This window comes from Pipistrellus kuhlii, unplaced genomic scaffold, assembly GCF_014108245.1.
Source record: "Pipistrellus kuhlii isolate mPipKuh1 unplaced genomic scaffold, mPipKuh1.p scaffold_m20_p_6, whole genome shotgun sequence".
In the NCBI taxonomy this organism is placed as follows: Eukaryota; Metazoa; Chordata; class Mammalia; order Chiroptera; family Vespertilionidae; genus Pipistrellus; species Pipistrellus kuhlii.
This window is the reverse complement of record NW_023425562.1, coordinates 53,379,944-53,402,405: the sequence shown is the minus strand read 5'-3', so window position 1 is coordinate 53,402,405 and position 22,462 is coordinate 53,379,944. Positions and strand designations below refer to the sequence as shown.

At 39.4% G+C, this 22,462-nt stretch overlaps 1 protein-coding gene across 3 annotated transcripts in view; it reads left to right on the top strand.

Annotated features, from left to right (window-relative positions):
• Window positions 1-22,462, top strand: part of CBFA2T2 (CBFA2/RUNX1 partner transcriptional co-repressor 2) — a 140,997-nt gene that overhangs the window by 41,620 nt on the left and 76,915 nt on the right. Inside the window, exon 1 of one of the 3 annotated variants that reach the window (XM_045574754.1) lies at window positions 16,396-16,649. The exons of the other annotated variants lie outside the window; for them this stretch is intronic. The gene's annotated coding sequence lies outside the window, so the exon portion shown is untranslated. Of the gene's footprint in view, window positions 1-16,395; window positions 16,650-22,462 lie in introns of those variants that run through there. 3 annotated transcript variants of the gene reach the window in all.

Here is a 22,462-nt window from a genome sequence, read left to right as displayed (position 1 = left end):
CTAACCACTGAACAATCGAGTAGGGCCATGTGATCTTTAATAAGGTCCTTAATCTCTGGGTACTTACTGTATGCTCATCTGCAGGAAGACACTACATGAGAAAGTCCTCACAGTATGGTTTTGAAGATTAAAAGAAAGAACATAGAAATTCTGGCTGTGTGCCTGGAACACAATGTGGGTTGTCATAAATATTTAGTCTGACACTATTGTGGGCACTAAGTGAATGAATGAATGCTTGCTTGCTTATCTTGTTTCTGTAACAGTTGTTAATCATGTTATCCCATCTCAGAATACCCCTTCATTTTTCAGATCCTTTGAATTCTTCACATTTCAGGGTTAATGAAGTCTACTTCAGTTACTCATTTTCCTCCATTCTTTACATCGCTGTTGACTTGCTTGCTATCTTATTGAATTAAGGACTGGAATTTTTTAAACATTGTATTTCTCGAAATGCGTAGCACAGGCATATCATAGTTTCTAAAATAATTAGTTGGAAGATAAATATCACATGATCTCACTCTTGTGGAATGTAATAAACAATATAAACCGAATAGATCCTGAGACATAGAAGCATTGAACAGACATGGAAGTATCAAACCTTACCAGAGGTAAGTCAGGGGAGAGTTAGGGAAGGGAGTGAGCAAGAGATCAATCAAAGGGCTTGTAAGCATGCACATAAGCATAACCAATGGGCACAGTCAGTAGAGGGGTGAGGGCCTGTGCTGGGGGACAGAAGCGGGCGGGGAGAGGTCAATGTGGGGGAAAAGGAGACATGTAATACTTTCAACAATAAAGAATTTTAAAAAACACACCAAATACACACAAAAAGTAATTAGTTGGTTCTATCAATATAATTAATTTAGAAGCAACTTTATAAAGTTTGGGTTTTTGAAGGAATGAGATTAACATTTTAGGGAAAATAAGTTGAATTTTATATGATATAATGGAAAAGGTAGGAATATTTTCTCATCTACTTAATGGTTAGCTTTAAAAGAATAGTAATTAACTTTTTAAATTTTAATTTTGGTCATCACATTGAGTTGTCATGCAACAGGATGCAAGGTTGTGGTAACTAAACCATTTCTTCTCTTGTGCCACTTTGTAAAATATTATTAAAAATCACAGTTGCTTGAATGTTGTCCCATGCACTGAAAGGTCATCATTTTGTTCCCAGTCAGGGCATATTGCTCAGGTTGCAGGTCCAGTCCCCGAGTCCTAGTGCATACAGAAGGCAATCAAGTAATGTTTCTCTTCCACATCAATTTTTCTCTCCCTCTCCCTCTCCCTCTCCCTCTTTACTCTCTCAAATCAATAAAAGCATATTGTTTTTCAAAATCACATGGTTTCAGCTGAAATAGACTGTGCAGTACTTTAAAGGTTACATATACTGTATATTTACAGTTTAAAAATAGTAATCTAATTAGTATGCACATAGAAACTTCCCTTATAACATGCTATTTGAAAAACAGTTTAAGACTTTTCAGGTTCCTTTAAAAGTTCTGGAGTGCCCAGCCTCTGTGGCTCAGGGCACATGCCTGGGTTTCAAGCTCGATCTCTAGTAAGGAGCGAACAGGAGGCAGCTGATCAATGTTTCTCTCTTATGGATGTTTCTGTTTCCCTCCTTCCCTCCCTCCCTCCCTTCCTCCTTCCCTCCCTTCCTCTGAAGTCAATAAAAACATTAAAAAAAAAAACCCACAAAAAACTTATGTGGTGCCCTAGCCAGTTTGGCTCAGTGGATAGAGCATCAACCTGTGGACCAAAGGGTTCAGTTTCGGTCAAGAGCACATGCCTGGATTGAGGGTTCAGTCCCTAGTGTAGGGAGAGCAGGAGGCAGCCAGTCAGTGATTCTCTTTCATCATTGATGTTTGGGTTTTTTCTCTTTCTCCCTCTCCCTTTCTCTCTCTGAAATTTTTTAAAGTTCTGTGGTAAGACTGCTTATTAGGAAAAGATTTATTGGACTATTTAATATTACAAAATAAGGGACTTCAAACACAGATAATACAGGTTACTTTTATTTGTTATGTTAAATATACACAGTATTCATTCTAAAATGTTAGAATTTTCCTTAGTATTTAGCAAATAAAATATGGTACTAAAATCTTGACATCCAGGATACTTGTTGAAACATCTAATTGCCATACAACTGGCCAGTAACTCCTGATCACTGTTCACATTGTATTCTGAAATTGTGCTCTAGGGAGTGTTGTTCACATAGAATATAATGTGGAAAGTAATCTTTAAGAGTTGTGCAAGTAGCACGTATTAACGTAATGCCTTTAGCTCTGATAAGTCAATAAAGTTTGAATATTGCTGAGAGCTAGAATTCAAGATGCATTGATACTGGAAAGGGTAATTTTCTGACATCTTGGAGGTCTGGGTGCAGGAACCAAGTCACCAACTAACATCTAGCCTTCTCCATGGTACCATGAAGAACTTGATTAGATGTCTCTTTCATGGCTGATTTTTAAAATATATATTTTATTAATTTTAAAAAGGAAGGGAAAGGGAAAGAGAAATAGAAACATCAATGATGAGAATCATTGGGGATCAAACCCGCAACCCAGGCATGTGCTCTTGACTGGAATTGAACCCTTGACCCTTCAGTCCACAGGCCAACGCTATATCCAGCTAGAGCAGGGTGATTTTACAGTTATTTTAATATTCTAGTTTCCATCTGTAATCAAGATTTTTACCTAGACCGCTCCTTCTCCACCTATCCTATGGCTCATTTTTTCACTTCTTAGTGGGGCTAAACAGGGAGAGAAACATTGATGAGAGAGAAACCAATCGGATGCCTCCTGCATGCCTCCTGCATGCCCTCACTGGGGATCGAGCCTGAAACCTGGCATGTACCCTGACCAAGAATTGAACCAGCTACCTCTTGGTGCCTAGGTTGATGCCCAACCATATTCAGTACATTTAAAATTGCACCTTGCCTTTCTTATCCCCCTTTACCAGCTTATCACTTTCTAACGTACTGAATATTTTACTTATTTTGTTTATTGTCTGTCTCCTCTTGCTATAAAGTAAGTTCCAAACAGGACAGGGATTTTTGTTATTTTAATTTATTGACTTATCTCCATTGTCTAGAATAGGGGTGTCGAACTCAATCAGAGAAGGGGCCAAAATCTAAAATCCAGCCTAAATCGCGGGCCGAATGGTTTACTGAACAGTCATAAACTGTCATTGTGATGGAAACGCAGCGGAGTGCAGTGATGACAGCGCGGTGCGGGCCACATTGCAAGGCCTGGCGGGACGGATTTGGCCCGCGGGCCTTGTGTTTGACACATGTGGTCTAGAACATTGTCAGGCATGTGTAGATGCTCAATCAATATTGGTTGAATGAATGAATGAATGAATGAACAGAATAGGAAGCAAAGTAGACATATTGTCCCTGATCTCATAAAGTTTACAATTTATAGTTTGCTTTTTCCTAATGAAGTTATCCATACTTTTTTTTCTTTTGTTTGGTTTAAATATGTGTAAATCAAAATATTTGTCAAATAATAAGCATTTAAACTTTAGAAAAAACACTTTCTATTTTTTATGTGTTTTTATTAATTTTAGAGCGAGGAAGGAAGAGGGCAAGGGAGAGAAACATTGATGAGAGAGAAACATCACTCGGCTGCCTCCTGCATGCCCTCACTGGGGATCGAGCCTGAAACCTGGCATGTACCCTGACCAAGAATTGAAGCAGCCTAGGTTGATGCCCAACCATTGAACAATACTGACCAGACTAGAAAACACTATTTATTAAAAAGAATGCTATCTTGTGTTGTGCTTTTAATCACATAAGAACTATAAAACATTAAAATAGAAAAACCATGTGCCAGAAAAGGTGATGACATGACAAGTTTTTGAAAAATATTGTTAGGGAGGGATCCAAGATGGCGGCTTAGGTAAACACACCTAAACTGCTGCCATGCACAACAATTTCAAAACTACAACTAAAAAACAAAACGTCTAATAACCTTGCTGCAGCACAGCAGTTCTCCCATTATAGACACAGTGGGTCCTCACAGCCAATTGTCCTGGAGGTCAATTCCTTCCAGTGTACCAACAGCAAGGCTTAACTAAACCAAGACTTTGCACTCAGCCCACAAAGGGGTGTACCGAGAGCAACCACCTTGGGTGATTGGGGAAGCTGAGCTACTGGACTCTATAGGTCACCTACCACACAAAGCCACTCCGTCAACACAGGGAGGCAACCAAAATGCAGAGACACAGAAGCATGTCACGAATGGGGGAGATGGAGGAAAGTAAATACTGGACGACACAGAGTTCAGAATCACATTTATAAGGTTACTCAAGAATCTTCTAAAAACCGCTGAGAAACTTGAAGAGGCCTTCAAGAACTTAATGAGAATACAAAAAAAATGGAAAAGGACCAGTTAGAAATTAAGCATACACTGTCTGAAATAAAGAATATACAGAAACTCAACTATAGATCAATGTACCCCAAGAGTGAAACCAAAGATCTGAAATATGAGGAAACAAAAAACACCCAACCAGAAAAACAAAAGGAAAAAAAGAATCCGAAAATATGAAGATAGTGTAAGGAGCCTCTAGGACGGCTTTAAGCTTACCAACATCCGGATTTTTGGGGTGCCAGAAGAAGAGAGAGTAGATATTGAAGGCCTATTGAAAAAATAATGACAGAAAACTTTCCCTACCTGGTGAAAGAAATAGACTTATAAGTTCAGGAAACACACAGAACCCCAAACAAGAGGAATCCAAAGAGGACCACACCAAGTAACATCATAATTAAAATGCCAAGGGCAAAAGACAAAGAGAGAATTTTGAAAGCAGCAAGAGAAGAACAGTTAGTTACCTACAAGGGAGTACCCATATGACTGTGAGCTGATTTCTCAACAGAAACTATGCAGGCCAGAAGGGAGTGGCAAGAAATATTCAAAGTGATGAACAGCAAGAACCTACAACCAAGAATACTCTACCCAGCAAAGTTATCATTCATAATTGAAGGCCAGATAAAGAGCTTCACAGACAAGAAAAAGCTAAAGGAGTTCATCACCACCAAACTAGGATTATATGAAATGCTGAAGGATATTCTTTAAGAAGAGGAAGAAGAAGGTAAAGGTAAAAATTATGACATCAAATACATACCTACCAACAAGTGAATCTAAAAATCAAGTGAATAAAAAAGATCTGAAGAACAGAATGGACTGGTGAAAATAATAGAATCAGAGACATAGAGAGTGGACTGACAATTCTCAGGGGGAAGGAGGTCTGAAGGGTACGGGGAGAGATTGGACAAAAATCTTACACCTTGCCAAAACTGGTTTGACTCAGTGGTAGAGCATCGGTCTGCGGACTGAGTGGTCCCAGGTTCGATTCCGGTCAGGGGCATGTACGTTGGTTGCGGGCACATCCCCGGTGGGAGGTGTGCAGGAGGCAGCTGGTCGGTGTTTCTCTGTCATCGACGTTTCTAGCTCTCTATCTCTCTCCCTTCCTCTCTGTAAAAAATCAACAAAAATATATATTTATTTAAAAAAAAAATCTTATACCTATGGATGAAGACAGTGGCAGGGGGAACAGGGTAAGGACATGGGGTGGGGTCGGGGAATCAGGTGGAGGGGAGCTATGGCCAGGGGGTGGGGGGGGAGAGGAACACTTGTAATCTGAACAATAAAGATTTATTATATAAAAAAATACTGTTAGGTTACCTTGGATCTTAATTTATTGCTGTGGAGCAGTTAATTACAAAATGTTCTATTTCCTTGCAATGAAAAGCAAATTTTTTGGCTGACAGGTAGGATTCATAAGCCAAATGATTTTAACTCTCATTAGGGTTCTTTTATTGATTTCTGAGAGGAAAGGAGAGGGAGAGATAGAAACATCAATGATGAGAATCATTGATTAGCTGCCTCCTGTATTCCCCCCACTGGGATCAAGCCTGCAATCCAGGCTTGTGCCTGACCAGGAATCAAACTGACTGCCTGGTTCTTAGATCAGTGATCAACCACTGAGCCACACTGACCGGGTGGGTTCTTTATTTCTTTATCTTTTTGCAGTCTACCATTAAAAATTATCCTAAATTCTATTTAAACCCCAAATTTTATGGCAGAAATCAAATATGGAAGACTTTTGAACAAATATCCAGTGTTGAAGCAAACAGAACATAGGTAGATAGATATCATATAGATGCCAACTGAGGTAATATGACTAGACTTAGTCAATAAATAAATCTGTTAACATAATCTGCCATGTGCCAATTTAAATAATGAAAGCATTACTGCAGAAAGCTGTTCTGTTAAATGTCCTATAAGGCCTGTGTATTCTGTGCAAGCCTAAAACTTAATAATAATACTATATAATAAAAGGCTAATATGCAAATTGTCCCCTCAACTAAGAGTTCAACCGGGCATTCAACCAGGGGGTGGGGCTAGCCAACCAATTGCCTGCAGCCCCTACCTCCCCAGCTGGCCCACCCCGATCAGCCCGCCCCACTGCAATCAGGGGTGGGGGCGGCTAGCCAACCTTCTGCGCCGCCTCCCCCCGGCCGGTCCAAACCAATCAGCCCCAATCAGAGCGGCCAGCTGGACCCCACCCATGCATGAATTTATGCACCGAACTTCTAGTCTTCTATAAAAGCCTAATATGCAGTGTCTCTTCAGGAGTTTAACCAATCAGGAGTTCGATTGCTCCTTATGATGTTCACTGACCACCAGGGCTTGGTGCGGAACAAAGGAAGGCCCTGGTCAGCAGCTGGGGAAGGAAGGCCCTGGCTGGTAGCCAGCAGCCACTAGGGACCATACCTGTGCATGCATTTTGTGCACTGGGCCTCTAGTTGGGAAATAATAAGACTGAACTTTCTGCCTCTTCACTTGTTTAGTTGAGGGAAGAGATATTTACTTGTACATGAAACTTTAATGGGACTGCTAATATATATCCTCTATTTGTGACTGACACTTTTTTCTTTTTTCTGAGTATTTGCCATGATTTCATAATAAACACTTCTGTGATGGCTTTTATATTTTAAGAAATTAAGATGGCACTAGCCTGTGTGGCTCAGTTGGAGGGGCGTTGTCATGTACACCAAAAGGTGATGGGCTCATTTCCTGGTCAGGGCACATACTCAGGTTGCAGGTTTGATCCTTGGTTGGGGCATGTGCGAGAGGCAGCCAATTGAAGTTTCTCTATCACACCTCTTCCCAAAATCAATTAAAAAAATTAGGTAGTTAAGGTTATAAAGCTTTGCTTTAGGGGCCATACTGTAAAAACCAAACAAAATAGATTTTGAGTGTATATGAATTTTGAGTTCCTATTTGTTTACTTTGAAAAATTACTTTAGCTCATTATGGCCTTTTTGGATGTATTTCTTTGAAATGAAAAGTTTACCACATATAATTGCAAAGAAAATTAAGTTTCGTTGCCTCTCTGTTAAGTTTCATTTCACAGCTAGAATTTGTTAAAAGTGTGAAATATTGCCTTAGCCAGTTTGTCTCAGTGGATAGAGTGTCAGCCTGGGAACTGAAGGGTCCCAGGTTCAATTCCGGTCAATGGCACATGTCTGGTTGCGAGCTCGATCCCCAGTGGAGGGTGTGCAGGAGGCAGCCGATCAATGATTTTCTCTCATTGATGTTTTTATCTCTCTCTCCCTCTCCTTTTCTCTCTGAAATCAAGAATTTTTTTTTTAAGTTAAGTAAAAGTGTGAAATGTTAGACTTTCAGAGAATTTTAAGGGGTTCTAGGAAAAGTAAAAATTTCTATGAAAATATACAAGGATAATTGGAATAAACTGAAGAATTTGTAGGGTTTTCCAGCAGAAAATATGAATATCTGTAGGTTCTATTCTATACTTATTTTATAAAAGTAGGAGCTATTAACCTCAATGTTTTGTGTCTTCAACAGAGTAGTTGATTGTATGCTTGAAATACTAAATGGTTTAATTTTTCTTATGTCTCGTTTCTTACTCTGTTACGAGATAGGAAAAAGGCTGCTTGACAAAAATTTATCTTAAATGTAAGATAAAAATCTATAGGTGCTTTTGCTTTTTGAATGGAGCCATTCCAATAAATCTAGTTGTAAAAATCTCTCTGAAGTGAATTTTCCCCCCACAAAAATTTGTTATAAACCAGAAACACCTTTCTAAAGTAAAAAGAAGAAATAATCCCAATATGTAAAATGGGAAATTTATAAGTAAAGTAGCATCTCTGTATTCGGGTTTTGTATAAGTGCTAGGCCTCTTGTGAATTTTAAATATATATATATATATATATATATATATATATATATACACACATATATATATATACACACATATATATACATATATATGTGTATATGTGTATATATATGTGTATGTGTATATATATATATATATATATATATATATATATATATATATAAATAATTGATTTTTCACAGAGAGGAAGGGAGAGGTATAGGGAGCTAGAAACATCAATGAGAGAAATATCCACCAGCTGCCTCCTGCACACCCCCTACTGGGGATGTGCCCGCAACCAATGTACATGCCTTTGACCAGAATCAAACCTAGGACCCCTTAGTCCGCAGACTGACACTCTATCCACTGAGCCAAACTGGTTTTAGTCTCTTGTGAGTTTTAATCTTCACCTGTAAGTTTGATTTTACCTGAGAACTTGGAGTTTTGATCTCTTAATTAGTACTTCTCTGGTCTTTAGACTTTAGTTTCCCTTGGGTAATAGATAGGTTTCAGCAATAGGGTTATGTTTTGTTTTTTGTGTTTTTTGTGTGGTTTTTTTTTTAAGAGAGAGAGAGAGAAGAAGGAAGAGAGAGAGAAAAAACATCAATCGGTTGCCTCCTGTATGCTCCCTGACTGGAGATCGAACCCAAAACCTAGGTATGTGTCCTAACCAGGTATTAAACCCGCAACCTTTTGGTATACAGGACAATGCTCCAACCAATGAGCCACCTGGCCAGGGTGGCAATAGGCTCATGCATCATAGTAAGACTCATGTTTTAGGCTATTCAACCTCAAAATTTCCATAAATGTAAAAATTCTATTTGGACTTAAGAATAACTAAAAAATGAAACTGAGATAGTACTAGGAGAACATAGCAGTGTATGGTGTTTTTTTTTGTTTGTTTGTTTGTTTTTTAACTTTTATTGATTTCTGAGAGGAAGGGAGAGGGAGAAAGATAGAAACATCAGTGATGAGAAAAAAATCATTGATCCACTGTGTCCTGTATGCTTCCCACTGGGGATCGAGCCTGAGTTCCTTGGTTGCAGGCTCCTCCCCAGCCTGGACCCTAGTTGAGGCACATGTGGGAGGCAACCAATCAATGTTTCTCTCTCACATCAATATTTCTCTCTTTCTCTCTTCCACTCTCTCTAAAAATCAATAGAAAAATATACTCAGGTGAAGATTTAAAGAATAATAATAAAAATTATAGAAAAGGGCAAAATTGGACTATACTTCCCCCAGCAATGTTTTTCAATAACTACAAATTAAAATAACCCAAATGTCCATCAGCTGGTATGTGGTATGTTCATCTGTTGTTGAATAAAAAGAAATGACTACTGCCTTGGCCAGTGTTGATCAGTTGGTTAGAGATCAATCCATGCACCAAAGGGTCACGGGTTTGATTCCCAGTCAGGGCACATACCCAGGTTGTGAGGAGGCAGCCAATCATTGATGTTTCAATCTTTCTCTCTAAAATAAATAAAAACATAATAAAAAATTTTTTTTAAACCAACACCTTTGGGAGCATTTGAGATCTTGCTTCCTAGCATGTCCTTAGTTTGACTCAAACTCATAAAATAAACTAAAAAACAACATCAAAACCCCAAACCAATCTCTTTATAAATTCTATTGTAAAGCAACCAAGTAAGCAATTCTGTTCTCTGTTCTGATATATTGCAGTGTTGGTTTCTTGGCCTTTATTTCATTTACTTTTAAAATATATTTTTATGGTTTCAGAGAGGAAGGGAGAGAGAAACATCAATGATGAGAAAATCATTGATCGGCTGCCCCCTACTGGGGATCGAGTCCACAACCTAGGCATGTGCCCTTGACTGGAATTGAACCTGGGACCTTCCAGTCCACAGGCTGACACTATATCCATCTAGCCAAACCAGCTAGGGCTATTTTATTTATTTTTATCCTCCCCTTAGGACATGCTTAGAGAGAAGAAGGGAGAGGAGAGAGAGAGTGAAAGATACTTCTGTGTAAGAGAGAAACATTGATTAGTTGCCTCCCGTAGTGCCCCAACCAGGGATTGAACCTTCAACCCAGGTATGTGCCCTGACTGGGCGCAATACAGTGCCTAACCAACTGAACCACTCTGCTGGGGCTGTCATCCTTTATTTTTAAAAGTACATGGTGTATTGACTGATGAATCTTTTTTTTTTTAAATATATTTTATTGATTCTTTACAGAGAGGAAAGGAGAGGGATAGAGAGCTAGAAACATCCATGAGAGAGAAACATCGACCAGCTGCCTCCTGTACACCCCCTACTGGGGATGTGCCCTCAACCAAGGTACATGCCCTTGACCGGAATGCAACCTGGGACCCCTCAGTCCTCAGGCCGACGCTCTATCCACTGAGCCAAACCAGTTTTGGCTAACTGATGAATCTTAAAGGGAAGGTGAGGGTGGGGGATAGGTGGAGAGAGATTAATCAGAGAGCTTATATTCATACTAGTCTAGTGGCCCAGTGCACGGATTGGTACACATTGAAAGGAAATTAATCAGAAGGTGGCCATTAGAGCAGGACTGAGCAAGACAGGCTGGACACGCCCTGAAGCCAACCTCCCATGGTCTCTTCCCAGCCTGCCACACTTGGGGCGGCACTGGGGCTTAAGGGCATCTGCGGTCACCGGTCATTGCAGATGGCAGTAAACCAGATTTGGGCCCGATAGTATCCCAGCAACAACATAACCTGTGGCCAAAGATGGAATCACACAGCCCTGTGAGGAAACGGGCTCTCTCCTCTCTGGTTCCGGGATGTGTCACCTGAGAACAGCAGCTGCCAAGTCATCATAGCTCAGCAGCTGCTGCGTTGAGCGTCTGACCCCTGGTCATACCTACCAGACTGTCGGACAGTCACTTAGTCTTCTATATAGATATATAGATATTCATAGCCCAATGGACACAGATAATAGTGTGGGAAAGGCGGGTGGGGGAAGGAAGTTGGGGAGGGGGAGGAGGTCAATAGAAAAAAAGGGGGGGACTTCTGAAATACTTACAATAAAAATTTTTAAAAGATGATCTATCAGTTCATGATGTGGTCAGTGAGTTAAATGAGTATGTTGGTGCCACAGTAAACCTTATATCACACTTTAATTCCTTTTGTCTGAGTTTCTTAAAAAAAAATTTTTTTCCTATTCATCTCCTAGCTTCACCCATAATTTGGCACACTGTTTACAGAAATCACTGCTTTTATTTTTCTTTGTATTGTGGAAAATATCAGACTTAAAAAATGGACTCTCATGGACTTCAACACCTAGCTATCTTCTCTCTCTCTCTCTCTCTCTCTCTCTCTCTCTCTCTCTCTCTCTTTAATCAATCTTTATTGTTCATATTATTACAAAGATTCCTCATTTCTTCCCCCCTCCACCAGGTTCCCACCCCACCCTCCGCCCCCTCCTCATCCCCCATTGTCCTCATCCATAGGTGCAGTTTATGTTCAGTCTCTTCCTCCCTCCCTTTCCCCGATAGTAAATCTCTTTTCAGATAGTAAATCAGTTACTTAGCACTTTCTCATATCAATAATGCCACCACATGCCCAATGAGGCGGAGGCAGCCTACCACCTATTCTATTTCTGCCTACCACCACATGCCCAATACCACCACCACATTTCACACAAAAGACATTTCCAAATAGGTCAACCAGCCTCATCCAGGCCCCACCCAAGGCACTCACAGGTCAACCCCCCAGCCCAATACTAACTCAACACATCCAGATCTAAGCCTTCATCACTTGATTCAGCAAACCCTCAAGTTCCCACAAAAGTTTCCAGCCATGTCTGAGAGGCAGCCGTGGGGCAGGGGCAGGCGAGGAGCGAGCTGTTCCGGGCCTGGCTGCTCCGGGCCTGGCCTCTGTTGCTCTGGTTCATTCCACAACCAGCTGCTCCGGGTCTGGTCACCGCCGCTCCCGACCTAGTTGCTCTGAAGCTGGCTGCTACTGCTCCGGGCCTGGACGCACCTGACCGTGCTGCTCTGGGCCTGGCCGCTCCCAGCCTGGCAGCTGCTGCTCCGGGCCTGGCTGCACCAGACCCGGCTGCTCTGGGCCTGGCCGCTCCCAGCCTGGCATCCGCTGCTCCGGGCCTGGCCGCACCAGACCCGGCTGCTCCGGGCCTGGCCGCTCCCAGCCTGGCAGCCGCTGCTCCGGGCCTGGCCACACCAGACCCGGCTTCTCCAGGCCTGGCTGCTCCCAACCTGGCAGCCGCTGCTTCGGGCCTGGCTGCACCAGACCCGGCTGCTCCGGGCCTGGCCGTTCCCAGCCTGGCAGCCGCTGCTTCGGGCCTGGCCGTACCAGACCCGGCTGCTCCGGGCCCGGCTGCCCCGGGCTCTCTCTCTTTTTAAAAAAATATATTTTATTGATTTTTTACAGAGAGGAAGAGAGAGGTATGGAGAGTTAGAAACATCAATGAGAGAGAATCATCGATCAGCTGCCTCTTGCACACCCCCTACTGGGGATGTGCCCACAACCAAGGTACATGCCCTTGACCGGAATCGAACTCGGGACCTTTTAGTCCGCAGGCCGATGCTCTATACACTGAGCCAAACCAGTCTCGGCAGCAACTTGGCTTCTCTTGAAGGAAATCCTAGACAGCATATAAACCTATCAAAAAACATTTCTGTATATATCTCTTAAATGATAAGGACTAAAAAAATTTTTTTTTAAATCACAAATCTGTTATTATACCTTGAAAGCTTAAAATAATTCCTTAATATAACTAAATATCTAGCCGAAGCTGGTTTGGCTCAGTGGTAGAGCGTCGGTCTGCGGACTGAAGGGTCTCAGGTTCGATTCTGGTCAAGGGGATGTACCTTGGTTGCGGGCACATCCCCGGTAAGGGGTGTGCAAGAGGCAGCTGGTCGATGTTTCTCTCTCATGGAATGTTTCTCTCTCATGGACATTTCTAGCTCTCTCTCTCCCTTTCTCTCTGTTAAAAATCAATAAAATATATTTAAAAAAATATATATATATATAACTAAATATCTAGTGAGTCTTAATATTTTCCCAGGTATTTTTAAAGTTAGTTTGTTCAAATCAGGATCCAAATAAGGTTCACATATTGCATTTAAGTCTTTTATTTCTCTTTTAATATGTAAGTTCCTCATCCAATGTCCTTATTTCCCCCCCTCTCCTTTTTTTTTTTTTTTTTTTTTTTTTTACAGATAAGGGTTGTTTGCAATAGATTTTCTCATATTTTGTATTTTACTAACTTTATTCCTGTGCTGTAATTAACACCTTTCTATGTTCCTCAATATCCTATAAACTGGTTATTAAATCTATTGATTCCATCAAGTTCAGATTTACTTTTCTTTTTTGTTAAGAATGCTTTGTAAAAATTAACAGAATGCTTTGTAGCCCTAGTTAGTGTGTCAGTGTGGCTCAGTTGGTTGGACATGGTCCTGTGCATTGAAAAAGTTGCAGGTTAGATTCGTAATCACGGCCCATGCCCAGGTTTCAGACTTGATCCTCAGTAGGGGGTGTGCAGGAGGCAGCTGATAAATGTTTCCCTTTCACATAAATGTTTCTTTCTTCTCCTTTCCTCTCTCTCTCTAAAAAAAAAATCAATTTAAAAATAGTTGTTAAAAATGCTTCATAGGTGGTAGTATACTTCCATCAGGAGGCATATTAATATCCATATATCTCTTACCTTATTATAGTGGCAATTGATTATTACTTAGATTAATGTTTTCATATGGGATTTGCAAAATGATACTGCAACTATATAATTTTTAAATTTTAGCTAGACTATTTCATTAGGGATCAATTTTCACCAACTATCAAAAAATAAATTATATATAGGAATGCAGGTAAAATGCTCAATTCACTAGTTTCTGAATAATGAATTGGTTGTCTAGTTTCTTTCAAAAAGGGGTCAATTAGTTTTTTAATAAGTACTATTATGAACTTATGAATTTAAACATTTTTTTTAATAAGTACTATTATGAACTTATGAATTTAAACATTTTGCTTGTTTAAATTCACATGTTATTTTTCTTGATGCTCAAATGATCTCATTTTAGTTAGTGGGAGCTTCTTCAGGTTAGCTCCTAAATCCTTTGGGCACAACTCCAAAAGCTTTATTTTTACTAGAGGCCCAGTGCACAAGATTTCGTGCATTGGGGATCCCTTAGCCCGGCCTGTGCCCTCTCGCATCTGGGACTCCTTGGGGGATGTCCACCTGCTGGCATAGGCCCACTCCCTCTCGCAGTCCAGATTAAGGTTTAGAGAACTGATTGTGTGGATGATCTTTCATTCTTAATCTGTGTTCATGAAGATTTTAGTGCAGGCTGTGTTCATGTAATGTGGCTCAGGAAGCCAAACCTCCCTTTGCCCCCCTTTTATTAAAGGTCTGTGTGATTTATGTTTTAAATCCTCATCCAAGGATACATTTCCTACTGATGATGATGATGATGATGAGAGAGGGAGAGAGAGGGAGAAGGAGAGAGAGAGAGAGAGAGAGAGAGAGAGAGAGAGAGAGAGAGAGAGAGAGAGAGAGAGAGAGAAATGTCCACCAGTCAGTAACATCGTTTGCCTCCTATATGTGCCTGCAACCTACTAGTAGGTATGGTCCCTCACTGGGAATTAAACACATGATCTTTGGTGCACAGGATGACGCTCCAACTGACCAAGCTACCAGGCCAGAAACACTTATCTCCTTTAAAAAAACCAAAAACATACATACATACATATATATATATATATATATATATATATATATATATATATATATAGTTGTTGTTGTTTTGTTTTTGTTTTTTCTTATTGATTTGAGAGGGAAAAGGAAGAGGGAGAGAGAGATAGTAACATCAATGAGAGAGAACCACTGATTGGCTGCCTCCTGCACTACCCCTGCTGGGGATTGATCTCACAACCAGGCATGTGTCCTTGACCGGAATTGAACCCAGGACCCTTCAGTTCACAGTTTGATGCTCTATCCACTGAGCCAAACCAGCCAGGGCCTTGATCTGCTTTTTTAAAAACTTCTATTTTAAAGTATAAATTCAGCCGAGACCGGTTTGGCTCAGTGGATAGAGCATCGGCCTGTGGACTGAAAGGTCCCGGGTTCAATTCCGGGCAAGGGCATGTACCTTGGTTGCGGGCACATCCCCAGTAGGGGGTGTGCAAGAGGCAGCTGATCGATGATTCTCTCTCATCGATGTTTCTAACTCTCTATCCCTCTCTCTTCCTCTCTGTGAAAAATCAATAAAATATATATTAAAAAAATAAATAAAGTATAAATTCATAGAAACTTACCAAAAAAAGAAAAAGAAAAAGGTACAGGGAGATCCAGTGGACCCAATGGTAATATCTTGTGTAGCTAAGTACAGTCTCAGTTGTCAATGATCAATTTTTACTTAGCAGAAATTGAGCAGCTATTGTATGTTAGGTATTTGGGGGTATAAGTGATTAAACTCTGACCTTGAACAGTTCAGTCCTTCTCTCTGGGTTCTCATTGTTACATTTCTAAAAATGTTTTGTGTGGTTTTTTTTTGCTCTTCATTTTTGACTTGCATTAGCAGTTTAAACATTGTTATTAACATTCCTGTTTGTCTTGTTTTAAAACAATTTTTGCACTGTGTCCCCATTTTTCATTTTATAATCTTTACAGCATCAGAACCACTTTGTCTGCATTGTCTTATTTTAATCCTGTGCCGGTTTTGCAGTGCTAACAAGTCTAGATCTGGGAGGCAGCTTGTGAATCATTTGCATACATTTCTGTTTATATTCCCCAAATTAATTCACAACTTTTCATTTTTCATCTAATTACATGTTCAGAGTGGTTGTTAATAATTCATTTTAAGAAGGAATTTTGTCATGTAGGATTTAAAAACTGGCCTAAAGAGCAGAAGCTGTTAAACAATAGCAGAAACCAGACAATATGTAGGACTTTAAATAGTAATTGTTAAACATTTGAATGTTCCCCAAAATGAGTCTGCCTCTATGTATGTTTCTACATATTATCCCACTAGGGACTTGCAGAGATAGGTTTTGCACAATATCCTTGCTGTTATTGTCAGCCATAAACAAATTACACGTATTTAACAAGTTAATGTCAGATTGGCCAGGAGCCACCGGGAGGTGTGTACTTAGTGACATCAGCTGGCAAAGAGCCCTAGTAACAGGGAGGGTTGGAAGAGTAGGAGGGAGAGAGAGAGAGAGAGAGAGAGAGACAGAGAGACTGACTGTATCTGGGGATTCTGGCAAGGTGAAGAGCTGGTCTGTTTGGCAGGACCTTCCCATCTGGGATCCATCTGTGTTTCCCTGGAATGGGACAGGCAGCTCTAGTCAGTGAGAAAGCGCAGATGTGAGAGAGCTGACACATGTCCAGCTAATGGAAAAAGGAGGAAGGCTGATTTCGGATTGGGCTTTGAAGATTAGGAGGAGAAAAAGAGGGGATTTTTAATATCTATTTCAAATAAATTCAGTATATTAAGAATCCGGATTGTTATAATTGGGCATTTGGGTAAGTATATCTTAATTTAGTTTTGGGGGTTAACGTGGGCAATTCTCTGCCTTTCAAAGCTTTTCATTTATTTCAAATTATGATGATATGCATGTTTTTTGATATTTGATAATTCATAATTTAGTTATTCAGTGTTGTTTTGCTGCTTCATTTTGCTCCTATTTCTGTATCATTTTTCATTTGCCACTCTTATTTGAAAGCCATGTTTTTGTTAATGAACACTTGAATCATATGTAATGTATGAATTGTATGGTTAGGGAAGTAGTCCTACAAATATTTCTTTAAGTAATCCATACCAAGTCTTTCTGTGATGTTTTGATGGAAATTTTTTTCATTAGTATGCAAAATACCGATAGGCGGTGTTAAAATGATGGCTTATAAAAGACTCTTATTGTTAGATTTTATTTCAATGTATTCAGGCGAATAACAACTAAAAGATGTCACAGTAAAACTAACAGTATTTTTTAAATTTTAATGTACTTAGCTTTTTCCCCCATTACATTTTACTCCTATGCTGTTTTCTTTTATTCCCACAAAATAAACAAGTAACATCAACAAATCTGACTTGAATGGTGAGTTTAGAGTAGTTTTGTCATGCAGTAAATTCACATGCACATAGCTAGTGTGTTCTTTGTTTGTGATGCATAATTTAGCCTTTTGCTATTTCCATACATTGTATTCATGTTTGCAGGCCTCCAAATCCAGACAACTATGAGAAGAGCTTGGGTTTGGGAGCTACATATGCTGTACAGCCATTATTTACTAGTTCTCTGATCTCAAGCAAGCTATTCGTTCGCTTTGAGTCTCTATTTTGTACTATGCTTGTCTCATGTCATTATTGGGGGAAATTGGTCTGGCACATAGAAGGCATACAAATTAGTTTAAGAAGTTTCTAGATATTCATTATTCTGCTATGATTGGTTCCTTAGCCATTTGCATTTTTAACTTCAAACCTGGCTTAACAATGGGTCTTGACTATATAACTTTAATTTTCAGGGTACTTTCTTTTAATGTATGTTGTTAAACCTCACTATGGTAAGAAATTATTTGGAAAGCATTCTAAGTATTCTAATGCAAATCAGCCTCTTATATTATGTCACAACTTCAAAAAGTCAACAAACAAGAATGAGGTACTGGATTATACTGGTTTTTGACAAATACTTTTTAAATAGTAATTTTTGCATTGAAAATTTTACTAGTTTTTAACTAGGAACTTTAAAAAATACTTTTATTCCTTAGAGCTTTTCAATCTCTTATGTTAGCTGGAGGGGATTACAATACTATTTTTTTTTAAACTTTCTAGTCAGATTTATTGAGGTGGGGGACACTTTTTATTTTACTTTATTTTTTTAATTAAAAAATATTTTATTGATTTTTTTTTTTTTTTCCACAGAGAGGAAAAGAGAGGGATAGAAAGTTAGAAACATCAATGAGAGAGAAACATCAATCAGATGCCTCCTGCACACCCCCTACTGGGGATGTGCCTGCAACCTGGAACCCTTGAGTCCTCAGGCCAACACTCTAGCCACTGAGCCAAACCAGCCAGGGCTGGGGGACACTTTTTAAATGAAGCTTTTAATAAGTATTCTCTTATCCAAATTGATCAACTGACTTCATAAGAATTTTCAAGTTTGTGTTTTGATAGGTGCAATAAGCATCTTTGGGGGCTTGTCTGAATATTTGAGAAGATATAGTGCTTATACTGAATTTATATGATAATCTTTCAGTAAGCAAGTAATTTTCATTGTACCTGAGGATACATTCTCATATATAGTGTTTAAAGAAAAGGACTTAATGCTAAAGTGTAATGTAATTGGGGTCTGCTGTGAAGGGTCTAAAAAGGGATTTGCATACTGCTGTTCCTCCATTCTAGGAACACTTTTGGTGCTAGAACTTCAAGAAGCATAAAAAATGATAATCTATGCATTATAGGATGTGAAGATCCAATGAATGCAAATACAAATAGTTGATAAAAAGTCCTACTAGGGCCTTAACCGGTTTGGCTCAGTGACTAGAGCGTCGGCCTGCAGACTGAAGGGTCCCAGGTTCAGTTCCAGTCAAGGGCATGTACCTTGGTTGCGGGCACATCTCCAATAGAGGCAACTGATCAATGTTTCTCTCTCATCAATGTTTCTAACTCTCTATCCCTCTTCCTCTCTGTAAAAAATCAATAGAATTTATTTTAAAAAATATTTTTAAAAAGTAAATATTAAAAAAAAAAGTAAGTCCTAGGACCACACAGTTCAGGAGAGTAGTTGCTTGTTACTAAGGTAATAACCAAGGTTTCTTTGAGTTGAACACTAGAGAAAATCATAGTACTTTCTGAAGACTATGAAAGTGATTGGAGAAGCTTTACTACTATGAAAAGAGGAAACCTAAATTGGCTTCAGTGACTGACCCAATCAAGGATTTTTTTCATAACAAGGAGGCCATGTTGGACTGAAGGTATATAGTACAATAATGTCAAAGTGGAGAATAAGGATACTGACATTTAAATTGCATCTTTGGAACATCAAGAAAGAATGCCTTGGAGTTTGAATGAACATTTTATATACCAAATCGGAAGAGTTCAAGTGGATCTGAAAGATTGGTTGGTATTTTAAGGCCACTCAATGTCAGAAGTGTTCATAAGTTCCCATTGATGATCTATGGGAAATATTAGGTTTGAAAGGGATCTTAAGGATAATTTAGTCAAATGCATTCTTTTCAAGATAAGAAAAATTAAGGGAATGGAAATGGAGTAGTATAAAGTCTGCCTGGCCCAGAGTTTATACCTTAATAGGTGGCTGAGCTTGGACTTGAATTGTCTTCTGTGTATCCAGGACATTTTACTTTACAAACATTTTTTGATTACATATGTGTGATAATATGGTAAGGGATTAAAAAAAAAGTCAGAGAAGATAAAATATACATGAACACACAAAAGTGGAAATTACTGCCTATTTAGGGAGTTAGAACTATTTTAGAAGAGGTAGCATTTAAGAAAGCATAGTGCGTGGATGGGAAGATTCACTTTTCACCAAACTCCCCCAGTGCTTTAAATCAGACTTTTTCAAATGCATAGCTACACAATGTTAATTTCTACTGTGTTTTCAATTATACCTAGCTATTGTTGCTATCTTTCCAAATCCAAGGTAATTGTTTCTGAGATACATATCTATATACATGTACATATCCCGATAGCCCCTTTTTAAAACTTGTGATTTATACCAGGTAGTTTCAATATTTTATTTTTTTGTTAATCTTCACCTGAGGATATTTTTCCATTGATTTTTAGAGAGAGTGGAAGGGAGGAGGAGGAAACAGAGAAACACCAGTGTGTCTCCCTCACATTGATTGGTTGCCTCCCGAATGTGCCCCCAAGGAGCCAGGCATCTAGCCTGCAGCCAAGCTATGCACCCTTGACTGGAATCAAACCCAAGACCCTTCAGTCCACAAGCTGATGCTCTATCCACTGAGCCAAACCAGCTAGGGCGGTAGATCTTAATTTTAAAAGGTTTCTTCTATGATGGGCTATGAGGGATATTTAATTTTTCCCTCCAAGTTCAAGTGATTAAATATAAGAATGAATTGTGGCTATAACTTGAAGAAAAACAACTCACTATAACTGGTTTTTGTATTTTCACTGGTTGATGGGCTTTCCAAACAGCATTTAACTTTCATTTTTTGTTAATCCTCACTCAAGGATATATTTTCCATTAATTTTTAGAGAGAGTGGAAGGGAGGGAGGGTGAGAGAAAGAGAGAGAGAGAGAGACATCGGTGTGAGAGAGACACATCAATTGGTTGCCTCCCCCTATAATACCCTGATCAAGTTAGAGATGGAAATTGCAACCCAGGTACATACCCTTGACCAGGAGTCGAACCTGTGACCCTTTGGTGCAAGGGCCATTGCTCTGTCCACTGAGTTATACCAGCCAGGGCTAAACAGTAGTTAACTTTTAAGTCCTATGTGGCATCACATTTATTCTGGGACATTTTAATGCCATGGATTCACTTTTTTTTTTTTTAAAGCATACCCAATCCAATCCTGAAGCAGCTTGTTAAAGATGTCTGGCAAGGTGGAGTGCAATTCTGCATAAAACACACCCACATGCACACACACACACATGCACACACACCCCTGCAGTTGCTTCACATAGTTGGAGTTCTGAAGTAAATACAATGTTTTCATTTGGTTATAGTCAGAGGAAAGACAGTAAAAAGACTAGGCTTTGGCACTAGGGTATGTAACCATGAACTGATGTAACCTTTTCTCTAAGCCCAAATTTTCTCACCTGTAAAACGGGGGTAAAAAATAGCTGTTTCTGTGGTTTATAATGATTTAGAAAGTAATAAGCATGATACTTGCATGAATATTCAATAAGATTTATCTTTTCATATGATTTTTCTTAGCCCTCCCTAAACATCGAAGTCACGTGTGTGTTTTGCAGATTTTCAATAAATCACTCCTCAGACTGACAGGGAACCAACCTTGTTTCCTTAACTAATTCCTAGTCATTGGAGAAGGGTTTGTATAGAGAATGTAGCATCCTTGAAAACTCAAACCTGTTGCTGTGTGGCAAGCTGTTAATGTTTAGGGACCTTCATTACTTATCCTGCTGGAAGAGCTGGGGGATGGGCCGCTTTGTGGGTGACAGATGTGCCCTGTGCTGCCTGCAGGCGCGTGCCGGCTCTCTCCCTCTGCTCCCAGCACCAGGTGCAGCCATTGTTCTGGCTGGTCTGTCTTCATCCGGCCTCGTCTGTTACTCTGCTCTTTCTAGCTCATTGTTTCTGTAGGAAATTAGCATTAAAAACCCATCTGAAACCCCCATGTCCCTCAACTGCAGGTGACTGTTATTGGCCCCAGCTGCCACCCTTGCGCTTGATTACTTCCATATGGGTCTCTGCAAAGAAGTAGTAGCGATTTATTGATTTCCACCACAACCCCCACCTCTATTACTCAAACTATAATACCCTGAAATCTATTAGACCCCCAATAGGCTGTATAGCTCAGTTGGCACTACAACTGTGATGAACGTTTTACAAGCAAAACTAATTACACCCTCTTCCTCCCCCTTTGCCACCTTCTACCTAAATATTAAATGTAAAAAAACAACACCAGAGTGTCATAAGTGGAATAGTAAATCTTTCAGATGTCTGGAGATGAATCTTTCTTAGTAAAGCTTTTAGACTTGGGATGGGCTTTTATGGAAAATTTTAGTCACTGCTTTAAATATTTTATACCACACCCATAACATTCAAGCAAATCATGACCCAGAGGGCCCCTAGGGTGGAGGTGGGGAACACAACATTTTTGGTCATTTGCTTTTCGGTTTATTAAATTTAATCCGGATGGGCAATTGTTAGAAAAGGGCCTTATTTAAAATGATAATATATTTTGTGGAAAGACTATATGCAATTAGAATTAGTTAAGTCCTTTAATTTTGCATTATTGTGTTGTTTGTGCAAATTGTTGTTCCAGTTTATTTATTGGGGTAAATACCATAACTAGGAGTTTGGTGTCCTAGATTTTTTTTCCTTCCTTAAACAGTAAACAAATTAAGTGTTCTATTTTGGTTATTGGTCTAAATCAAGGTTGTGACCTCAAACAGGTTACCAGGCTTAAAAACCAAATTGAAATAGTTATTGGTTACTAAATAGTTAGTTGTATTATGATCTTGACAAAGTCTTATCCTTAGCCATCAAGAGTATCTGATTCTAGGAGCCTTTGTGAGTAAATAGTCCAGAAAATCAAGGTGGAGATAATTAAGATTTTTTTGACTGCTGAATATTAGCTGTGTAAACCAGTTTTAAGTCTTAAGCTTACAACAT